This window comes from Dermacentor albipictus, chromosome 1 (genome assembly GCF_038994185.2).
Source record: "Dermacentor albipictus isolate Rhodes 1998 colony chromosome 1, USDA_Dalb.pri_finalv2, whole genome shotgun sequence".
Classification (NCBI taxonomy): Eukaryota; Metazoa; Arthropoda; class Arachnida; order Ixodida; family Ixodidae; genus Dermacentor; species Dermacentor albipictus.
The window spans coordinates 35,606,927-35,615,838 of record NC_091821.1 but is presented as its reverse complement, the minus strand read 5'-3'; the positions used below and the strand labels follow the sequence as shown (position 1 = coordinate 35,615,838).

The following is an 8,912-nucleotide window of genomic DNA, read 5'->3' as shown; positions in this document are numbered from 1 at the left end:
CATAAGGACAATATTTAAGCAATTAAAGGAACGGCATGCCTCACATACACGTAAAGATATTCGTAGATCTGCTGTGTTCGTTGAAGAAGACAATGGTGGTACCACACCGGGCACCCACTTTTAATGGATTGCAGACATGCTGAGACTGTCAAAGAACAAAAAATGTTTTCCTTGCCTGAATCAAGTTAGCAGATTTACAGGTTACCCCGAAACGGGGCATTTATATTGAATGACTGCTAGGAACTTGTTCAGCTGAACCAATTAGCACCCGTACGTTAATTCTTTCAGGAACTGCACTCTAAAAACTAAGAGAGTGCCGGGCACTCCCTTTGAGGGAGTAGCGGCTTGTCCCATATTTCACTCTCTTTTCGAGAGTAGATCGACCCTCTTTGAGAGAGAGTAGGTCAACTCCTGTTGACAGAGTTTTGTTACTCTACCGCAAGGGATTGCTAGTACTCTTCTGCAGAGTGATAATACTCTTCCCACAGGGAGTGCTAGTACTCTTCTGCAGAGTGGTAATACTCTCACCGCAGGGGTAATGGCACTCCACCAGACCGAGTACTTGTACTCCCCCATACAGAGTGCTAGTACTCTTCCCAATACCCTCTTAGCGAAGTCCTGGCCACGCATGCAGGCAGGAAATCAGATCAAATTAGGGTCGCTGATACACCGTTCACCAAGCGGCTCCTCAGACTCAGTGGCCCAATTCCAAGCAGCCTTCAGAATAGGCGTGAGCAATGTTATGCAGGATTTTAAAGTCATTTTTCCAGGCTATTTGCTGCCTACCATGAGTTGTGACTGCTCGGAATCGGCCTATGCGTCTCCCGAACGCCACTGCGGAGAAAAAAAAGCTAATTCACGTTCAATCCGCAAACATCTTCGCATATTTCACAATCAGGAGACACATAATCTAATTAGAACACAGTAGTCGAGGGAATCACACACTTATCTGGAGAACCACATTGCTCTATACATCACGTGGAATCGAACCCGCGTACACTCGCATCTATACAATTCAAAGCACACATCCTAACCATTACACCACAGAGCCACCGCGCACAGTCGTGTTGTTTTAGATCTTATATACAAAGCAAATGTATTTGAGAAATCGGCTGCGGTGGGTGGAGTTTCTCTGCAGTGTGCTGTGCTGTTGTGTACTGGAATATGTTTGCGTTTGCATCATTTCCATTCCTTGCTACGACTAACGGAGGAATACAACGTAGACGACGACGTGAGAACTATTCACGGCTTGTCGTCACCCCAGGAAAATAACAAATGTGCCGTTCAGCTCACGATCGAGTGCTTTTCCAGTTCATGCATTATATGTTCTCCGAAAATACGCGGATACGAAGTATCGTGCCAACCATACACGTATGTGAATTTAAGTCGCGCGTATACTGGTGAGCATTTCTGTTTATTTTTTCCGCCAGTTCCATTCGTACCAGGCATTTCGACGTGCCTCACGCTGCCGTGTAGGCGTTCTTTTCAAGTGCATATGTTTAGAGTTTGGTTCAGTCCGCTGTGAGCTGTTCTCCTGCATTAGCAGCGGATCGTTAGCGTTTTGAAGAGCATGCATTCCAGCATTTGGAGACTGCTTATGCCGATAGCCGCGTCACATGCATTGGCACGCATGTTTAAATGACTAATGTGTCCACTTGTTACGCGTGCACAGCTCGTATCCTGTGGCAGTGCTCGTTCTAAAAGCTTCGAAGACCATCTACATTCATACGTGTGTTCAATATATATGCACAGGATAGACTTGCCGGCTAGTTGGTTGAGCATTTTAGAAGAAACAGCGCAACACAAGGACGACGCAAAAACATGGACAACACCACGAAGCGCTGGTGTGGTTGATGCTTTTTTTCGTCGTGGTGTTTGCGCTGTTTCTTCTTCCATGATACACGCACACCACAGGTAGGCGAAAGTTTAGGAGTATAGGGCGTTAACTTTGTTTTCCCCGTTTCCTCTCAGTGTCAATGGCACAATGCGCTGCCCGGAATTGCGCACGCTTACCCCCATATTCAGAAATGCATCATAACTTGAAGCCCATGCTTGACTTGATCTAAATGACGCAAGTCGTGAACGCACCAAAAGAAAGGCAGTGAGCGTCTGGGGGAAAAAATTAAATTATGGGGTTTTACGTGCCAAAACCACTTTCTGATTATGAGGCACGCCGTAGTGGAGGACTCCGGAAATTTCGACCACCTGGGGTTCTTTAACGTGCACCTAAATCTAAGTACACGGGTGTTTTCGCATTTCGCCCCCGTCAAAATGCGGCCGCCGTGGCCGGGATTCGATCCGGCGGCCTCGTGCTCAGCAGCCTAACACCATAGCCACTGAGCAACCACGGCGGGTGGTCTGGGGGACGTTCGCACCAGGCGTCGTTTATATAAAGTCAAGCATGAGCTTTGTATTAATATACATTTCTGAATACGGGGGTTAGTCATCTACTTCTCACAGAAAATGTCGAAGAAACGCCCACCAAAACCAGGCACATTCGTAAACCTAACTAGGCAATACGAAGCTCCATAGAAAAAGAGTGGTATTAAAAGCTTTCAGTATTTTTCTTTACTCCAAAATGGTTGCGCTCTCGTGGCTTCAATGTACAGAGATAGTGCAGCGTTAGCTAAAAAGCATGAATTTCCGAACTCCATGCCAAAATAAGCTTGTCAAATTATTGAGGTGCTAGAAGCCAGCGTTTGTAGCGATCCTTGAAAAACCCTTTATTTCTAAAATGCCATTTTCAAGGCATTGAAAACCCTGGAATTTTTAGAAGTACTGGAAAGTCCTTAAATTTGTACACTTGGCTAGACATAGCAGACATTGCCAAGTGGTATTTTTCCCCTTCTGTGACACTGTTCGCATGTCACAGTGAATTGTCTGTGGAGGTAATAGAAGGAAAGCGACATCCTTAAAGTTGAAATTACAAAGGAGCTGCAGATACCAGTTTTAGGCACATGGAACCGGCGACAAATGTACTTGGAGGAGCAGAAGCAGGAAGCTCAACAGTTCAGGCATTCAAAGCCGTGATGAGTAAATTGAGAGCTACAGACACAATAAAAGGAAATTACAAATGACTATTGCTTATTTGGTGGTGAAAAGCTGAGGCAACAGATGACATCCCATACACTGTCAAACCAAACAGTATTCAAAAACTGCAAATGTTGCAGGTCCAAGTAGTTAATTGTGCTATTGCAGAAAAACTGAGCGCTTTCTTGAAATGCTTCCTTGTGTGCATGAAAGGCAAATTAGCAGTCTTTCAAATTTTCGAAATCAGTGAATTGCGATTTGTTTTGTATTCTTTTGTTTGCATTAAAATTAACAACGTTGTTGAACAAGTTATCGCCTGTCCAAACTACTAAAAAAATCGCACGAGATCCTTGAAGTTACTGTGTCGGGGCCTCGAAAGTTCTTGAAAACCATTGCATCTTTTTCTTCAATATTGCTACGAACCCAGTAGAACAACTGTCATGGAGTAAAAACCTTGGCTGAACCGGGGCTTATACGAAGAGCACAGGAAGACTAGAAATGCAGTAGTAGGCATGGAGGGCCCTGAAAAAAATGTGCCACATCTGCTCGTCTGCTTTGTGTTTCTGCATTGACTGTCACATTTTTAACAGAAGCTCACTTACTGTTCTACTTTAATAAAGGCAACATTACCAACTCCAGTGTGGAGCAGTCCTTCAGCCAGTGCAGAACTTTCTGTACATCCCTGTCAGCTCTGTCATTTTTTCAGCATTGTAGTACAAGATTTGTTAAACTGGTTTCGCAGAATATGAGCAGTATACTCTTAAATTAGCTGTTTATTTGTATGCACAAGTTCAGGTCCTTAGTTTGGTTGCATGACAAATTGCCATACCTCAATAGATACAAGAAAAAATTTTATTAGAGTTTAATAAAATCCAAGCAGTAATAATCACAACAATATAATGACATACATTTCTTTTGGTACGTATACAGCCCATGTCTTGGCACTGTATAAATTCAACTATACATCGCAAGTACTGTATCCTGACCACTATTATTCACAAGTGTAAAACCATCACAGCAATTCTTCAACAAATATCACAGTGATTAGTGACATACACTTTGTAACTGCTTTACATGAGCATAATGTATACAAATGGTCCCTGTGTACCTACACATGACTAGTGCCACCCGAGCACTATTACTCACAGGTGTAAAACCAACAAAGCAGTTCTTTAAAAATATCACAGCGCTTAGTTACGTACATGCTGTAACTCCCTTGTAAAAGCTTAATACGAACACGTGAGCACACAGAAAGCTAGCAGTGGGCCTACATGGAAATACCACCGCCTCAATACTAATTCACAAGTGTAAAACCAACCAAGCAGTTCTTTAAAGAATATCACAATGTTTAGTGACATACATTTAGTAACTAGCTTATATAAGCTTTATACAAACATGAGAACATACACAAAGCTATCGGTGCACCTGCATAGAAGTGTGGCCATCTGAACACTATTATTTGCAAGTGTAAGCTCAACAGAACAGTTCGTTATAGTGACGCCCATTTTGTACCTGCCTTATACAAGCTTAGTGCAAGCACAAGAATGCGGAAAAAAATAAATTAAGAACTTGCTCTATGAATACACAAACACATCAACACAAATGGTAAACACCACTTTGAAGATACATGACCGTGACAAAGCGCAGTGCTGTGCCGGTTGAAACTGTCATCCACAAAAGTATTGAGCAATGCTTAAACCACACGCAATAAAGTGCTGAAAGACTGCGTCTCTAACGTACCTATATTAATTCAAATTTCTTGAATATAGGGCTCCCTTGCAGATAAGGCATCTGATCCAACTGACCTGATAAATGCATACAATGCACTCAGATATAACTGGTAATAATAATTATAAAAGGCATTTAAAAACCTGATAGTATGATGAAGATGCATGACTAGAAAAGTTCTGTTCCCCTCGTACGTGTTAAAAAGGTGCAAGTACGACACACGTTCTTTTTTTCCGCAATTTTTGCATTAATGGACACCCGGGAACCTCGAACCCACAAAAAAAAGAAGATAGTGCTGTGTTAATAGTGTTATGAATAATTTTTTGTGAAAGCTTTTTACAGACAATTTGCAGTCTCGTTTCTGGAGGTTGAGCTGTATCATGCAAAATAACATGGAAAATGGTCACATGGGAGCATGACACTGTGCCATAATGTTCGTTTCAGTTGACTCTCTTGCCCTACAAGTCACTGCTCACTGTGACCAGTGATGGAACAGCAGTGTCTATGTGATTTTCATCACACTTCTGTCCTATGCCATCCTTACCAGAGTTGGCGGCACACAGATACCCAAATTTCGATAGTGTTGCTTTTTCAGGTGCTTGTTCTTGATTTGCTCAATATCAGTTGGCACTTCAGCTGCATCAAACTTCTTTTTTACCTCTTCAACAACAACATAAACAACAATCTTATGACACCTGTGTTGTCCTTCTAGTTGCCTACAAAGACCAGTTAATCTAACAACAACAATGACAGTCTCTACTATCTTCTAATGGGGAAGAGGTGTGTCCTACCATGTGTTCCACATTGTTGTCGCTATGTGGGCTGGCTGGGGAGGCAACAACTGTAATATGTTTTCATATCTTAAAGTGATGCTTGTACTGTGTTATAACACTTAACTTAGTCTTGCACTTGCTGCACAAGAACACTGGCTCACAGTCGTGGTGAAAAGCTTTCGTATGTTGAGCAAATGAGTTGTATGCACTACAAAAAAAGTCACAGTGATAGCACACATGTTGCTCTACCAGGCCTGGTGCGGTTCCTTCTGACACTGCTCCTGATGCTGACACACTGCTGCTTGCCTCGTACACTGTTGCAGCTGCAGTAGACATGGCCGTCTCTGTATCTATTGCTGCCGTGCCACCTGTCATGGTAACTTCAGGTGGTATCGGGCTCACTTCTGCAACAGAGATGTCGTTTGCCCCTTGAGGGCTCTCGTCATCAGGGCCAATAATTTCGTAGGCATTGCCTCCTGCATCGAAGAACCAATAAGAGCGTGAATTAATAAACATAGCTCTAAAAAGTACGGACATCAAAACTTAACCACAAGCTTTGCACATCAGTGACCAGGCTTAATGAATAATACTTGCAGGAGGAGTTATACAATTGTGTGTGTACAATACAGTTAAGCGTCAGAAGAGATACTCAAGAGGCACGGGAAACATGTCTCTCAATACCAAAAATTTTAAAACACTGAGGAGCCAGACTAGATCACTTTATTATGCATCATCACTAAAGTATGTTTAGATATATCTGAAGGAATAATTGCTCAGGGTGGCTTAAAGGGCCCCTAAACCACTTCTCGACATTTTTTGAACATTTCAAGTAAACACGCGCATCAAAATCAGAATGCCGTCACAATTGACGATGCCAAACGCCACAGTGCGTAGCACTGTGGGAGCACCACAATATGAAGAAAACGACTCCGTGCGCCTCTTTGGACCTATCCTGCACCCCCCAGTTTGTCCTGACTTCACCAGGCTGTCTCTGATGATTCACCAGTTTCCGGTGCTGTCGATTGGTCGAACGAAAGTGTACGACTGCCGGCAAGGCCTGCAAGCAAATACACACTCCTTCTTCCTCGTCGCGTTGCTCGCGATGCCATTGTGGGCAGCCAATGGGGGCAAAGAACAGAAACGCCAACAGAAGGGTCTCCCTATGAGGCTCTTCAACTAGAGTCACCATACAGTTCCATTGTATTGCATTAGCGCCACCCCTCGCAGGACGATGGGCCTGCGCGGCAGCAACAGAGCTCGTTGGTGATGGCCTGTCCCGTAACATTTGGAGGTGTACTAGGCGAGGAAAAGACGATACTATCCAGATGGCGTGTACCAGATGAAAGGGTAAAATGAGCGGGGACTACTTTTTAAAAATCAAACACGTAGCTCCACTATTACTGCACCGTTTCGAAAATCTCTCATGGCTACGTGTTCGTTGCCTTAACATGTACAACTGCAACACCGCAAATAAATTTCAACCTCGGTGGCTTAGGGGCCCTTTAAAGAAGACATTCACAGCTTTTTAGTGACTGTAGATTGTGCTAGCTTCCTTCCTAACTTCTGAAAGTTAAACACTTCACTTCGCAAGCCTTGTTGCTCGCAGTGCCTTTGAGGTGCTCTTAGACGCTCGTCAGCTTCAACTGTCGACACTTTCTGCCCTGCACTGTCCTCGTTGCCTTCCTTTTCTAGTCCATGCTAAAGAGACATGCGCAATTGACTTGTGTGAGGATTGCGTGATCTTTACACCCTTCAGAGCACACAAGGTGCATGAAGTGAATGTGTCTGGCTTGTGTCCCTTCGAAGTAGTGAATACTTAAAAAGTCGTTAGTAACAAAGGTGTCTCTTGCGTACAGTGTTGTTAACGTTGCAAACATCGAAAAACCAACCAAACCATTTTCATATGTCTCTTACAACCAAGTGTATCTTGTAATGAGATTCTACTGTACTGAATATTTTTCATCTATGGATCATCTGCATGTACATATAGTCACAAAGACATGTTGTGTGGAATGGCGAATCAGGAAAGACCTCGTACTCTTACTTTTTGTCCCTAACATAAGCAGCTGATAACAATATGATAAAAAGCAGGTAATGAGGCTAGCATGGAACATAATCCTTCAGCTCTAAACAGTTTTTTGGGCCCACATCATTCCCTCATGACATAAGGAAACAACTTGATTGCAGTAATGGCTGCATGTGATCTGAGTTGATTGAAACAAACAATACGTAAGGTTGCCCTGTATGTAATTTTATCGGAGTGCTTTTCAGATGTCCTGCTGGCGATCCTGGCTGCACGATGTTTCTCATGCTTTTTGGCACGATTCCTTTCTTTTCCACTCCACTTTTTTCTGGTTTTGTCCCCTTTCCCTTCCCCCTGGCGTAAAATAGCACACCTGAAGTATCAAATCTGTTGAATTATTGTGTGTATCAAACCTGTTAACATGTGGGCTTCTCTGTGGTCAGTGTTGTATTTTTGCGCTGTACAAGTCAATTCAATATGAAAGATGGAATGTCCCTGCCTTTAGTTTAATTGTATGTGTATATATATATATATATATATATATATATATATATATATATATATATATATATATATATATATGTCTCTCTCATGTTTTGAAATATATGTACATTCAGGAGTGCCTGCATGCTCTTCTCTCCTGCTCCAGTGACGAAAAGGACAGCCTTTTTATTTACCATAGCAAAACATTCACAGGTTTTCACTGTGCCCATTACATCACTTATCATATGGATCTGTCACAATACAGAGTAGCAGTAGTCCATAATACTAACCCATCCCAACATAACTATAAATTAGCACATACCGACATGCTGTGAAACAGCTGTTGCAAAGCCGCTGGTGCTGGCAATTTCCACAGCACTGCAGTGGGTACAGCCGAGTGCCACCTGTATAGTGACAAATGCATATGCATGTTAGTAACTCACTAGTTGCTGATGGTTTCATAAGCTTTACACTACACAATAAAGTAATCTAGACAACTTTGTTGGAACAAATACACATAATTAGGACATCATTTAAAGACTAACACGATTAATTGCCCCCAATCTCTCACTCACTAAGGGATTCACTACTGAAACATCGGTGGAGAGCTCAGATTAACACAGCCCATAAAGGACAAGCTTTCTTTGAGGAAAATAGCTATAACAGCGGTTAGTTTTTTTGATCATTTTATGTGCTAGCTTTGATTTATATTTCATGCAGTACTATAAAATATGAAGTGCCGCATTTCTAGCAGCAGAAGGCGTCGTCAGCCTCATGGTACAACTGATTTTTGCACTGTTTGTATCAGTGAGCCAACACATACAAAGAAAACCGACTTCACACATACATATACAGTGCCAAGTGCACTCCTCCTT

The 8,912-nt window shown here is 42.6% G+C and overlaps 1 long non-coding RNA gene across 1 annotated transcript; it reads right to left on the bottom strand.

Moving 5' to 3' along the window:
• Positions 1-3,868: 3,868 nt before the first annotated feature.
• On the bottom strand, positions 3,869-8,421 carry LOC135901054 (uncharacterized). Its single transcript, XR_010564011.2, has 2 exons — positions 8,360-8,421; positions 3,869-6,007 (listed from the first exon to the last, which is right to left on the bottom strand). It is a non-coding gene; the product is annotated as an uncharacterized lncRNA (long non-coding RNA).
• Positions 8,422-8,912: the final 491 nt, after the last annotated feature.